Raw genomic sequence first — 15,620 nt, 5'->3', positions numbered from 1 at the left:
TAGGTCCATCTCAGTTAAAGGAAAAAAGTAGCTCAATCGTGCCTGACTCTTTGCGACCCCATGGACTGTAGCTCGCCAGTTTTCTCTGTCCATGAAATTCTCCAGGCAAGGATGCTGGAGTGAATTGCTATTCCCTTCCCCAGGGGATCTTCCCAACCCAGGTACTGAACCCGGGTCTCCTGCATTGCAGGCAGATTCTTTGCCATCTGAGCCAACAGGCAAGCCCAGTCAAAGGAAACCTGTTGTTTATTTGATGGAGTGTGGGGCTTGGTGACAGGGTGCAAGACATGGAACCGCTCCTATTGCTTCTTTACCCTGGTGGGCTGGTGCTGGTGCCTTATTCTAACAATATATTTATTGATTTGCCCCCAACAGTGTTTTTGGGTGCAATAATATTCCTTGAGGTCAGGGACCTTGTCTGTTTCCTTTTCATTTTACCTTCCTTTCACCAGCAATACCCAAGACTAGTAAATTCCACAAAGAGGACATTTAGACATATTTATAAGGAAGAATGCAGAAATGAAACTTCACCATGAAAGGACCTAATGAGGTTACATTCATCTGTGATTAAAACTAATATTATAATGATTTTGCAAATATGTGTGTGTGATATTAGAATAATGCCTAGCTCTCTTTCTTTCTCTCTCTGTCTCACACATACATACAACATGTGAAGGTAAAGTTTTGTATGGGTCTGTCTGTCTTACCACTGTGGTCTCTGTACCCAAGAACGTACATTAGATGAATTGCTGTTAAGTTGCTCAGCCACATCTGACTCTTTTGCGACCCAATGGACTGTAGCCCACCAGGCTCCTTTGTCCATGGGATTTCCCAGGCAAGAATCCTGGAGTGGGTTGCCATTTGTTTTTCCAGGGGGTCTTCCCAACCCAGGGATCGAATCCACATCTCCAGCATCTCCTGCATTGGCAGGTGGATTCTTTACCACTGAGCCACCTGGGAAGCCCATAATTTACACTAAGTGAAGTCGCTCAGTCGTGTCCGACTCTTTGGGCCCCATGGATTGTAGCCTACCAGGCTCAGTCCACAGGATTTTCCAGGCAAGAGTACTGGAGTGGGTTGCCATTTCCTTCTCCAGGGGATCTTCCCAGACCCAGGAATTGAATTCGGGTCTCCCAAATTGTAGGCAGACGGTTCACCGTCTGAGCCACCAGGGAAGTCCAATTTACACTAAATTAAATCTTTTTATGACATACAGCATCGGAAGGGACTATGTCTACTACAAAGCAACTTTTGTCTAACTTTACCATGTTGCTCACTGACTTGTAGTTATTGGACTGTAAATTAATTCACTTTGGCACTCAATTTCTGGATGTATTTATGACTTAAGACATCAGGCAACTTTAGAGTGGGGGTAGAGAAGGGTGCTTATAATTTGAGTCTCATAAAGAAATGTTTTTATGAGGACAGTAATACCTTGGATGGATTTTGTACAAATTTATTGCATTCTCCTCGTGGAAGAGATTAATGTAAAAGTTGTAAAAGATGCCCAAATGCAGTGCCATCACTCATCTGAGAAAAGGAGTCTGAATGGATAAATAAACAGTCAATGATTTGTTTTATGCCTACAGTAGCTTAACCACAACCCTTTATAATATTTCAGCACAAAGATATTTATGAACAGGCATTAATATCTCAGCACATACCTTGATGGCAATGCTGAAATGCCGTAATATATTTTCAAGCTATTTTTATTTGGAAATAAAAAATTATCAGGTAATGTCCATAACCAAATACACTTCATCTTGAAATAAAAATGAATTTAGGACCAGAGTACCAATTTTAATTGATTGAGGGGACCTATATATTTAAAAATGACTGTAATTGGTGGTGAATATATTCACAAATTGTTTTTCTCCAAGAAACACAGAAAAAATCAATGCTTTCTGAGATGACAAAATAGTTCAATTTTTTTTAACATAATTGAAATTCAACTATCATAATATTTAGGGGCCATGGCTACCTATATGCAGATTAACTGATTTGAGTTAATTTTTCAGGCAATTTAAGTTTTAGAAACATTCAATTTTTTGAAATGCTTCTTTACATAGTTCCTTGAGTAGAGCCATGGTATGAGAAATGATTAATACCTACTTGTTTAAAAAAATCATACTTATTATTTTTGCCTATGTGTCACCAAACAACTGGTTATTGGTTTTCTTTGTTTCAAAAGTCCTTTTAGCATGGTTTAGAAGTGAACATAACAGTACAGAAAGAGTATTATATTTTATATAATATGATCTAAGGATTTCTTTTTCCTGTATGATATAAATTTCTTTAATACTATCTTAAGCAAATCCCTGTATTTCAAACAAAACAAAACAGCTATATGAGGACAAACTAATTTAATACTATTTTCTTTCTTAAGCTCTCACATCTGATGTTCCTTCAAAGCCAAAAAAAAAAAATGATGAGAAGGAAATTGTGCTGTGTGAAATTTTGGGGGTACGTTACGACTATATTCTTGAACACTGAATAAACTTAGGCAACTCTGCTCACCACCAAGGAGACAAATGAATGGAAATTCAAATACCGTTATTGAGTAGTCAAAGAATATAGTGATCCTTTTGTCCCTAAAATTTCACCTCTTTATTTTCTTTAGCAAAAGAAGCCTTTTGAGTTGAATTAGTGATTAGCTCTGTGAAATATTAGTAACAATTATTCTAGGAAAGTCACAGAATTAATGTAAGCAACAGTTGACATGTTTATGATATGTGCCAAAATATCAGAGGGTTTTTCTAATGTCTTATTTGGCAAGGACGTGTCTCTTTAATTATCATCCAAAGAATTACTTTTCTATCATGATTTTATGAGTCAGCTAGCACAATTGCCATTTAAAAGATAATAAAGGAAGAGAGATGAGATCTAAGTCCCCCCCACCAAGGATATGCAACTTATAACCCTGGGGCTTGAGTTTAGGTTTACTGACCCCTTCAGACACAGAGTATTCTAAATTATGGTTCATCAAGTGATGTAGCAATGTTTTGTACTTAGCAACATATTTATTTTTAATATTTCCAAGCAATACATAATTATACTACTGCCATAGTAAATGATAGGAGAAGGCAATGGCAACCCACTCCAGTACTCTCGCCTGGAAAATCCCATGGATGGAGGAGCCTGGTAGGCTGCAGTCCATGGGGTCGTGGAGAGTCAGACACGACTGAGAGACTTCATTTTCACTTTTCACTTTCATGCATTGGAGAAGGAAATGGCAGCCCACTCCAGTATTCTTGCCTGGAGAATCCCAGGGACGGGGGACCCTGGTGGGCTTCCGTCTATGGGGTCGCACAGAGTCAAACACGACTGAAGCAACTTAGCAGCAGCAGCAGTAGTAAATGATAAGAAATCAAAACAATTTAGATCTGACTCTGGAATCCATCACAAAGTTCTGAAGCTACATTATTTTATTGTTGATGTTGGTCTTTGCAATGAGTTTTTTTTTTTCTCTCTCTCTTTTTGGATTTTATCGCAAATACACAGGCAACAAAAGCAAAAATAAGTAACAAAAATAAAGAAAAATAAGCAACAAACTAAAAGATTTCTGCAAAGAAAACAATTAGCAAAGCGAAAAGGCAGCCATATGGGAGAAATATGTACAAACCATATATTCTATAAGGGGTTAATATCCAGCTTCATGTCTTTAGTTAGTTATTTTTGTGATGTTGGCAATGTTCTAAAGTTTCCAGTAAAATGAAACAACTCAGCAATCGAACCCAGTGAACTGTTGGACAAAATTAAATTGGTGAATATATAAGCAGATGCATTTTGGCATAGAACTTTGCAATAACAAAGTTGCTCTGATCGTTTGAGCATTGGTTTATTAATAACGTTCTCCAAGCAATTATATCACTCTCTTCCTGTACACTTATCCTAAAGTAGAGTTTATAATTTTATCTCTGGAATTAACATTGTGCAGTTTGATTTACAAGATCTATTCCCTGTCTCCACTGATATAGGTGATAGCTGATAAATATGAACCATCAACTAATGCATACTGTTCTTGTATCTCAGTAAGTGTGTATAATTTAAATCTCTTGGCTTTTAAATTTAGTATGAATATCAAAAGATAATTGAAATTTAGGAGCCAATCCCTTGAATGGAATTGGCATAGTTTACAGATAATACCTGCAGTTCATCAGTGGTGTCTGTCTTTCTTAATCTCAGAATGTTTGCATTACAATTCAAACTTCATAGCTTATATAACTCACTTATATGATTCAATAAATCTGATTTTTTATATATATATCAAGCCTCCTATATTTTCTAGACTCACCTAACTTCAGATAGACTGAAATATTAACCAAGTTCAAATACAACTTTATATAATATTCTTCCACAATTCCAGTTTTAACATCAACTAATGAAAGTGCAACTTGAAATCATCCATTTTTAAAGTATTTGAATTTGGTTCTTAAGCTTGTATTTTAGATTTGTTTTAACTATTTTAACAATAGCTTTTTTAACAGTAATAACAAAAAAGATTGTCAGCAGATTAAATTGCCTAGTCACAAAATATTTATTCTGAGAAATTCAGTGGTTCTGTAACTAATTAAAATATCTTTTGATTAATAATCAATTACTAATGTTATATAAATAATTATGTCCTGGTAGTAGAAAACATTGTATAGAAAAGTTAGAAGAACTAAGTTTATACCTTGCTTTGACTTTCCTGGTGGCTCAGAGGGTAAAGCATCTGCCTGCAATGTGAGAGACCTGGGTTCAATCCCTGGGTTGGGAAGATCCCCTGGAGAAGGAAATGGCTACAGTCCACAGGGGTCGCAAAGAGTCGGACATGACTGAGTGACTTCACTTTCACTTGCTACTGTTGGTTTTCTTACGTCTTGAGCCTCAGATTTTGCATTCATTAAAAAAAAAGATTAAAAGAGGTAACTTCTGAGAATTGTGATATTATTATTATTAAATTAAGTAATCCTGACTTAATTTTAATTATTAGCCTAGTTTTCTATCTCTCAAGTGAATACATTGCTAAGATTTGTGCTAAGTGCATTTAACTGAGCTTGTCTTGTATTCAATTCATATTTCCTAGGTGTCTCCATAAAAAATGTTCAAAATGCTCCTTTGTTTTCCTTTATCTTGTTTAATGTCAACACCCTCCACCTGCTTTTCCAAACTAGAATCTTGAAATTATCCTGAATATTCCTTTACTCTTTACCACTGGATTCTAATTCATCACTACATGTTATCAGCTCTTTTTTTTAAATGTCACTCACATCCATCCATTTCAATCCATGTCCATCCACGTCCACTCATGTCTCTCCATTTCTACTGCCTTAATGTGAGTATTTAAAATCTCTTGGAAAGATTAATGCAATGCTCTTAATCACTTTTTCTTCTTGTTTTACTTATCCTTAGCCCATTCTTCGCATCACCTGGCAGAGACATCCCCCCTTATTGTTTCTGGGCAGACATGTAGGTAGACTGGGGGCAAAACAATCAGTCTGGTCAACAGCATGTGGCCAGGGGTGAATTGGGCTTAGTCTTTAAAACACATTCTGTCTTATCCTACAGTCTTCTCTTCCTTCTAGTGATCTCAGAAGTTCTATGGTTCCGACGGCAAAGCTAGGATGGGCAAAGCACAGTGGCAGCGGAACCAACGCTGTATGGCTGGATGTATTTTCTATAATACAAATTTACTCCGAATTTTACAATACTGATGGCTCCCCATTACCAGAAAGATAAGAACTAGATGTCTGATTTTGAAACTTAAGTGCCTTTAAAAATCTGGCCCTAGTTTACTCTTGTAGTCTGTTGTTTTCTGCTTTGACTTCTGTAATCCATGAACATCTTTCCCAAATACACTACCCTCTGCCTTTGCACAGGTTATTCTTTCTGTCTAAAATGACCTTGCCCCTTCTGTCCTGTTCATCACTCAAGATTTAGTGCTAAAGCCACTAGGTATTCTGGGCAAAGTCATAAACGTCTTTCTTGGGGGCTTACCCATTTGTCTTTTCTTACCTCTGTTCAGCATTGGACAGGTCTCAGTGTGTTCTGCTGAAATATTTCTTTTCCCCTTTAGACTGTTGGGTGTCTGAGGTCAGGGACTGGATTCCCTCTTCTCTGACTCCAAAGTGCCTGACCCATTGGCTGGCGTGTAGTTGGCATGTAATAAATATTTGAATGGATATTGAATGGGTTGAATGAATGTTGAACGGGTAAGAGATTATGTCAACATAAAAGGCTTGGAGAGGATGTTCGAAACTGGTAAATGGACAGCGGATGACCTTCTGCTGTTGTTTTTTTCCTGGGTTATTCAAAATTCTGTATTTCTTGCCACAGTCACTGGCCAGCTTTACGCATTTTAATTAACTGCTGGCTCCCCCGAGATCTTTAGAAGCAAGGAGTTACTTGGTAAATACCATCAGTATGGAGCATATGGTTCTCTGAAGTTTAAGTCCAAAGTTCAATTCCTGGGTAATTGTTTAGTCTAGATGTCCATCCCCTGGCAATGGAAAGGGAGATTTAATCTTAAGAATGCCTCCTGCTATTTTGCATTTGCATACTTCCCCAGACAATGGCCTTTCTTTAGACTTTCAATAAAATCCCTCAAAACCCAACGAATAGTCAGGGACTAATTGTCACTGGTTTACCTGTTTTTCTTGGTTGTTTCATTAGCATACTCGGGTGCCTGTCAAGAGAGCTGAGACTGTTTATCAGAAGAGAAGCAGGCATATGAACACTCCTGAGCCACTCAAAGGTATTTCCTGTCCAAAAAAACGTGCCCAGAAGTCATCAAAGGTTAGAACCAAAGCTGAGAGTGATAAAAGATTATCCTGCCTAGAGAGGTAAAGGCACCAAGGTCATAAAGAAACTATGGGTGAAAATATTTTTGAGATAAAATAATAGAGCAGAAAATGTGGTGGAGAGGAAGAAAGGGTTTTTTATTATTAATATTTTTCAAGAGAGCAGTAGGGTTGTATGACATATTAATGTCCCTCAACTGTACAAGATCCTTGAGTAGCTCTGGGAATTGGGAAGTCTGCAATTTACAACCTCTCTCCTCTGTTCTTATAAGCAATTTAACCAAGTTCCTGTTAGCCAGAGACACTTAAGCAACAGAAATCCTAAAGGAGATTTTTAAGCCCACAGTAAAGCTAATACAATCCTTCTGCATAAAAACAAAGGATTATTAATGTTGTGATGCTAGTGAAGTTTCCTTTCACAACCAGTGTAACTTTCTGTGTTCAATCAGTCTCACCAGCACTGGAAGAAGCCAAGCTCAGGTGCCATTTATCACTATCCATTTTGGGTACACCACCCACAGAGACTTGGACTTCCCTGGTGGCTCAGCAGTAAAGAATTTCTCTGCAATTCAGCAGATGCAGAAGATGTGGATTTGATCCCTGGGTCTGAAAGATCCCCTGGAGAAGGAAACGGCAACCTGCTCCAGTATGCTTGCCTGGAGAAACCCATGGACAGAGGATCCTGTCAGGCTACAGATCGTGGGGTCACAAAAGAGTCACATATGACTTAAGAACTAAGCAACGACAAACAGTAATATCAAACCATAGAGCCAGCCTTCAGCCTCACTCTTCTAAAGGCTTGCCCCTGGTGTGCACAGAAGTTCTTATCTGTAGATATGCTGATCTTTTTTCAGGATTCAGATTTATTTTCCTGACATGGTTCATGGCTCCATTCTCCAGGAGTTTGTTCCCTGGAGTAAGAGCCTACTTCAATGCACCTCCCACCGCAGATCATGACCCTTTAGCAATCTGTAGCACTGGCTCCTTTTCAACTCGTAAATCTCAGTTTATGACCCATTTACTTGAATAATTCATAATCAATTGAGTCATTAATTCTGCTTTTTGCCGAATCACCCAGGAATGTCTGTCATGAGAAGGTGCTATTGAATTGTAAGTTGATCTGTTGATGGATAGATTTTGCTTTTAGTTTTTGTTTTGTTTTTAGAAGTTACTTTTACAGATCTAAGAAAAATACTTTCCTTCTCCTTTCCCAGATGAAAGTCTATATGGAAACGGGCAACATTATCTTACATTGCTTTCTTGCTTTTGTTTCCCTTTTAATAATAAATCATCTTGTGGAAAGCAACGGTATAATGACTATGGAGAGCAAGTCCTTTGCTCACACCTAGACTGAATAGTTCATTAGAGATATTTTTCCCATCATTATATTTCTCCTCTATTCTCAAGACATTAGATCAGTGGTGAATTATAGTTATATAGTATGTGTGAGATCATGCGGTGTGGCTGTAAATGCCAACACTATTCAATTCATTCATCCCTCAATGAATGCTTACTGAGTGCCTACTATATGCTTGTAGGAACTAAGCAGTCAGTGCTAGGAAAACAGACTAAACGAGAGAATCTTTTTGCCTGCCTTAAACATATATTTCATATTCCTTGGGCTCCCATGGTAATATGCATGTGTGCGTGCTAAGTCACTTCATCTTTGTGACCCTGTGGACTGTAGCCTGCCAGATTCCTCTGTCCATGGGATTCTCCAGGCAAGAATACTGGAGTGGGTTCCCATGGATGGGATCTTCCCAACCCAGTGATATAACCCATGTCTCTTATGTCTTCTGCATTGTCAGGTGAAGATTTCAGGTTTTGAGATCAGTTAACCTGGACTTAAGTTTCTCTAAATATTAGTGGTGTGATGTTACAATATATGACAAAGGATGGTATAGTTGTTTTCACATGGCCTTTGGAACCAGGCAGCCAGGTTCTCTTTCTGACATTGTGACCTTAGCCAAATTATTTAACTTCTCCAAGTCCCAGGTTTTATCACTTGTACAAAAGTGGTCTTAATGTCCTATCCCATCTCAGACAACTGTACAGCCAAAATCAAGAATATATATATAAAGTCCATCATACCAGATGTCTAAATGTTTAGAAGATATAAGGCAAGTGAACATACTGTTAAATAAATGTGTTCCTTATTCTTATCTTGATATTGTCATGTCAAGCCCAATATAAAAGTTCAAATTCTTGAATTCCTCAAAGTTTTGAACATGAAAATCTCGTGCCTGGTCTGCAGTTTCCACCCCTTAGTTCATGCTTTCTTCTGTTCTCACTCCCAGATCACTCACACGTGGAAATCTTAGCCCATGCAGGTTCCATATATAATCACCCATATATAAGCTGTCTCTTGATCACCTTCTGGCCTAATGATGCATCAACCAAGGTTATAACCTGCTTGTAGGAAATGGGCCTCAAAACTATGCACTTTCAGGCTCTGAAAGTTTACTTGGCAGGAGGATTAAAAAAGAAAAAAGTTCATAATCTTGGAGTATCCATGTTAAAAGATAAACTGAGGCATCTTAAACATTTTAAGAGTTTGCTTGAACAAAAAAATTGATTTGAATTGGACAGTGTTCATTCTAACAGAAAAGAGCTCTGAGGAGCTGTACAAAATGAAAGACTTATAAACTGAAGGGACTGGGGAATAAGGAAGTTATGTTGCTGACAAAAAGCAACTTGGTTATTGCAAAGTCATTTTCATTTAGGGGATGGCAGGGGCTTATTTGGCAGATGACCTAACTAATACTGATTAGGTGATTCCTGATTGGTTTAAATTCCGTTTCTGGAAGACTTGGACTGTAATTAAGTCTCTATTTGGTGATATGGGGCTTGGCATAAGAGATTCCATTTGGGGCATGTTTTCTTATTTGCTAATATTCAGGATTAAAGAAATGTCTCATAGTTTGGCAGGCGTTTTTTTTTTTGGGCTGGGGGGAAGTCCATGGACTTCTTTTCCTATAAGAGGGCACGGTAGGAATAGGAGTAGACTAAGACCCCATTAATTTAGGCTCTGGTAATAGCTATGGTTACTGTGAGTCTTAAATAAGGTGGCAAAGATTCTTTGTTTTGTGCTGGAAACATGAAAATACCTATTTGAATGCAGAGATCCAGAAAATAGAAAGGAGAGATAAGAAAGGCCTCCTTAGTGATCAACACAAAGAAATAGAGGAAAACAATAGAATGGGAAAGACTAGAGATCTCTTCAAGAATATTAGAGATACCAAGGGAACTTTTCATGCAAAGATGGGCTCAATAAAGGACAGAAATGATATGGACCTAACAGAAGCAGAAGATATTAAGAAGAGGAACTATATAAAAAAGATCTTCATGACCCAGATAATCACAATGATGTCATCACTCACCTAGAGCCAGACATCCTGGAATGTGAAGTCAAGTGGGCCTTAGGAAGCATCACTATGAACAAAGCTAGTGGAGGTGATGGAATTCCAGTTGAGCTCTTTCAAATCCTAAAAGATGATGCTGTGAAAGTGCTGCACTCAATATGCCAGCAAATTTGGAAAACTCAGCAGTGGCCAAAGGACTGGAAAAAGTCAGTTTTCATTCCAATCCCAAACAAAGGCAATGCCAAACAATGCTCAAATTGCCACACGATTGCACTCATCTCACATATTAGCAAAGTAATGGTCAAAAATCTCCAAGCGAGGCTTCAATACTACTTGTACTTCCAGATGTTCAAGCTGGATTTAAAAAAGGCAGAGGAACCAAGATCAAATTGCCAACATCCCTTGGATTATCAAAAAAGCAAGAGAGTTCCAGAAAAATGCCTACTTCTGCTTTATAGACTATGCCAAAACCTTTGACTCTGTAGATCACAACAAACTGTGGAAAATCCTGAAAGAGATGGGAATACCAGACCACTTGACCTGCCTCCTCAGAAATCTGTATGCAGGTCAGGAAGCAACAGTTAGAACTGAACATGGAACAACAGACTGGTTCCAAATTGGGAAAGGAGTACATAAAGGCTGTATATTGTCATGCTGCTTATTTAACTTATATGCAGAGTACATCATGAGAAACTCTGTACTGGATGAAGCACAAGCTGGAATCAAGATTGCTGGGAGACATATCAATAACCTCAGATATGCAGATGACACCACGCTTATGGCAGAAAGTGAAGAAGAACTAAAAAGCCTCTTGATGAAAGTGAAAGAGGAGAGTGAAAATTTGGCTTAAAGCTCAACATTCAGAAAACTAAGATCATGGCATCCAGGCCCATCACTTTTTGGCAAATAGATGGGGAAACAATGGAAACAGAGAGAGAATTTATTTTGGGGGGCTCCAAAGTCACTGCAGATGGTGACTGCAGCTGTGAAATTAAAAGATGCTTGCTCCTTGGAAGATAAGCTATGACCAACCTAGACAGCATATTAAAAAGCAGAGACATTACTTTGTCAACAAAGTTCCATCTAGTCAAACCTATGGTTTTTCCAATAGTCATGTACGGATGTGAGAGTAGGACTATAAAGAAAGCTGAGCGCCGAAGAATCAATGCTTTTGAACTGTGGTGTTGGAGAAGACTCTTGAGAGTCCCTTAGACTGCAAGAAGGTTAAACTAGTGAATACTAAAGGAAATCAGTTCTGAATATTCATTGGAAGGACTGTTGTTGAAGCTGAAACTCCCATACTTTGGCCACCTGATGCGAAGAACTGACTCATTGGACTAGCCCCTGATGCTGGGAAAGATTGATGTTGGGAAGAGAAGGGGACGACACAGGATGAGATGGTTGGATGACATCACTTACGTGATGGACATGAGTTTGAGTAAACGCTGGGAGTTGGTGATGGAAAGGGAGGCCTGGCCTGCTGCAGTCCATGGGGTCGCAAAGAGTCGGACACGAATGAGCAACTGAACTGAACAGAGGACCCTATTAATTGAGGCTCTGGTAATAGCTATGGTTACTGTGAGTCATAAATAAGGTGGCAAAATTTCTTCTTTTTATGCTGGAATCATGAAAAATACTCTATGGAGGGAGGCAGTTAATTTATGTCAATATTAGTATAATAATTTTATCAAGCTCAAGGAGGTAGTAACGTACTTATAGACACCCTCTCAGTGACTGGTATTTAGAAAGGTCTTAAAAGATATTTAGGCCACTTCATCTTCATAGTGCAGTAAAATGTTGCTGATACCACTGCCAAGCTGGATGCAGGGTCTTCAGAGTTCTCAACTATCCACTTCAACTCTGTCATGGCAAGATCTGGATATATTTGAAGTCAATTTCTCCTTTAGGTAGTATATTTTTGAGAGGGACAGATATTTTTCCGCTACAAACAAGGGAGAGGACATCAGTGTATTTATGTGAAACACCAAGCTACCATGAAATTGCTCATCTTTTGATTCTAATTTCATGCCCCTACAGAGGTGCACTCATAGGAAAACTAGTTTATTCCACTTATCAAAATAAGATGAATGGGTGAGATTTAACAGTAGCAGCTTGATGAATGAATGAACATATTTGTGACATTAACACAGTTAATACTCAGTATCTTTCCCCAAGACCTCCCACATCTCCTGATGGTTTGTAGCATAATAATAGGTATATTTTGATCCTGAGAACAACCACAATAATAAATAAAATAAATACACCTGAAGACTATATGGGAAACTATATATAGCAAGCATATACAAAGAGAGGAGGAGAAGGCAATGGCATCCCACTCCAGTACTCTTGCCTGGAAAATCCCATGGACGGAGGAGCCTGGTAGGCTACAGTCCATGGGGTCGCTAAGAGTCGGACACGACTGAGCGACTTCGCTTTCACTTTTCCCTTTCATGCACTGGAGAAGGAAATGGCAACCCACTCCAGTATTCTTGCCTGGAGAATCCTAGCGACAGCAGAGCCTGGTGGGCTGCCGTCTATGGGGTCGCACAGAGTCGGACACGACTGAAGCGACTTAGCAGTAGCAGCAACAAAGAGAGGACAAGAGAGACAAAGAATCATGAGACATAGTAGAAAATAAATAGTAAAAAGCTAAGACTGAGTGACTCTCCTCTAAAATCAGGACACGAGGAGACATTCCTGGTGGTCCAGTGGTTAACTGGACCTTCCAACAGAGGGGATGCAGGTTCGATACCTGATTAGGGAACTAAGATTCCACATGCTGTTGGGCAGCTAAGATTTAAGGCAGCCAAAAATAAATGAATAATATGCGACTCTTTCTAAAAATAAAAAATAAATGAAAGCAGGAAAAGGTAGAAAAAGAGATCTGCTCTTTCCCATTACTATTCAATACTGTGTTGACAATGCAATGAGGGAAAGAAAAATGTTGTCCTTGTTGGGAAGGAAAAAGCAAAACTGTCTCTAAGCTTTGGAAGCATAGTTCTTTATATAGAAAATCCTACAGAATACACAGGAATACACACAAAAACACACATACACAAACACATACATAAACTGAGCTCTAAGAAAGTAGTTCAGCAAAGTTATTAGATAAAATATCATTGTTTCTCTATAATCAGAAACATATCAAAAAATTAAGGAAAAGTATTGCATTCATAATTGTACCAAAAGGGATGAAATACTTTACAATAAAATTTTTAAAAAGTATGAAATATGCACTAAATATCCAAAACATTGCTGGAAGAAATGAAAGATCTAAGTAGGCAAAGTGATGCTCTACATTTATGGATTTGAATATTGAATATTATGAAGGTAGCAATTCTCTCCAGGTCAGTGGTTGCCTGGGGCTGGCATGGGAATAGAGATTGACTTCAAGTGGACACAAGGGATCACTTTGGAATGACGGAGATATTCTGAATGTGAGTTTTGATAATGGTTGAATAGCTCTACGTATTTACACTTCTTTCTTAATAGATTAGAAAATAACTTGAAATTATTTCAACTGATCTCTTACTTTCAAACAATATTGTAGATGGTTATAAAATAACATTTGTTGTGGGTCTTCTGTATGATTTCAATTATGAATTTAAGTTATTAAATTCTCAAAATGTATATCTCCATTTTGTTAGGCTATGAATTTGGAACATTGATTGAGAGGTTAATATCATGCCCAATGTAATGCAGTCAGTAAATGGTGATGATTTTAATAACATATCAACCAGGATCTTTGTAGCTTGAAGGTCTGTGAGTCTGTGTGTGCATATCTCAATCATGTTTCCCTGTATATTACATTTGCATCAACAATAGTGCCATATATCTGAAATGCTACTCAATGTTAATGATTGCAGTTTATCTTCTCTTTGACCTAGTTATGCTTTCCAAAACTTTTGGCTGGCTAACATTTTGTTTCCTTAAATGAAACTATCTACTTGGTACTTGTTAAAACTCCAGTTGAGGCTTCCCTCATGGCTCAGGGGTAAACATATGACTGCTAATGCAGGAGGCATGGATTTGATCCCCAATTAGAAGATCCCACATGCTGTGGTGTAACAAAGCCTGTGGGCCACATCTGTGCTCTAGAACTGGGAAGCCATGACTACTGAAGCACAAACATGTATAGAACCCATTCTCCACAACAAGAGAAGTCACCACAATGGGGTGCACTGCAAGAAGAGTAGACATCCCCCCAATTCGCTGCAATGAGAGAAAAGCCTGTGCAGCAATGAAGACCAAGCACAGTCAAAAGAAAATAAATTAAATTAAAAAAAAAAAATTACACCAGATCAGAGCACCAGTGGAAAGAAGCTACACATTGAATAATGGACTGCAGATTCAGATTTAAACTCAGTTGGAAGATTACTATACAGAATCCACAGTTTCAAGCACTGTGGATTTCAGTTCAGTTCAGTTCAGTCAGTCAGCCGTGTCCGACTCTTTGTGACCCCATGGACTGCAACACGCCAGGCCTCCCTGTCCATCACCAATTCCTGGAGTTTAAACAAACTCATGTCCATCAAGTCGATGATGCCATCCAACCATCTCATCCTCTGTTGTCCTCTTCTCCTCCCGCCTTCAATCTTTCCCAGCATCAGGGTCTTTTCCAATGAGTCAGTTCTTTGCATCAGGTGACCAAAGTATTGGAGCTTCAGCTTCAGCATCAGTCCCTCCAATGAATATTCAGGACTGATATCCTTTAGAATTCACTGGTATAATCTCCTTGTAGGCCAAAGGACTCTCCAGAGTCTTCTCCAATACCACAGTTCAAAAGCATCAATTCTTCTACACTCAGCTTTCTTTATAGTCCTACACTCACATCCACACATGACTTTTGGAAAAACCAAAGGTTTGACTAGACGGACATTTGTTGGCAAAATAATGTCTCTTCTTTTTAATAAGCTATCTAAGTTTGACATAACTTTTCTTCCAAGGAGCAAGTGTTTTAATTTCATGTCTGCAGTCCCCATCTGCAGTGACTTTGGAGCCCCCCAAAATAAAGTCTGTCACTGTTTCCATTGTTTCCCCATTTATTTGCTATGAAGTTATGGGACCAGATGCCATGATCTTAGTTTTTGGAATCTTGAGTTTTAAGCCAGCTTTTTCACTCTCTTCTTTCACCTTCATCAAGAGGCTCTTTAGTTCTTCTTTGCTTTATGCCATAAGGGTGGTGTCATCTGCATAACTGAGGTTATTGATATTTCTCCCAGCAATCTTGATTCCAGCTTGTGCTTCATTCAGTCTAGCATTTCGCAGATGTACTCTGCATAGAAGTTAAATAAATAAGGTGAAAATACATAGCCTTTATGTACTCCTTTCCAAATTGGAACCAGTCTGTTGTTTCATGTTCAGTTCTAACTGTTGCTTCTTGACCTGCATACAGAGTTCTGAGAAGGCAGGTCAGGTGGTCTGGTATTCTTATCTCTTTGAGAATTTTCCACTATTTGTTGTGATCCACACAGTC

This window comes from Giraffa tippelskirchi, chromosome 11, assembly GCF_054371585.1.
Source record: "Giraffa tippelskirchi isolate mGirTip1 chromosome 11, T2T-mGirTip1v1.2.pri, whole genome shotgun sequence".
In the NCBI taxonomy this organism is placed as follows: domain Eukaryota; kingdom Metazoa; phylum Chordata; class Mammalia; order Artiodactyla; family Giraffidae; genus Giraffa; species Giraffa tippelskirchi.
This window is presented reverse-complemented; position numbering follows the sequence as displayed.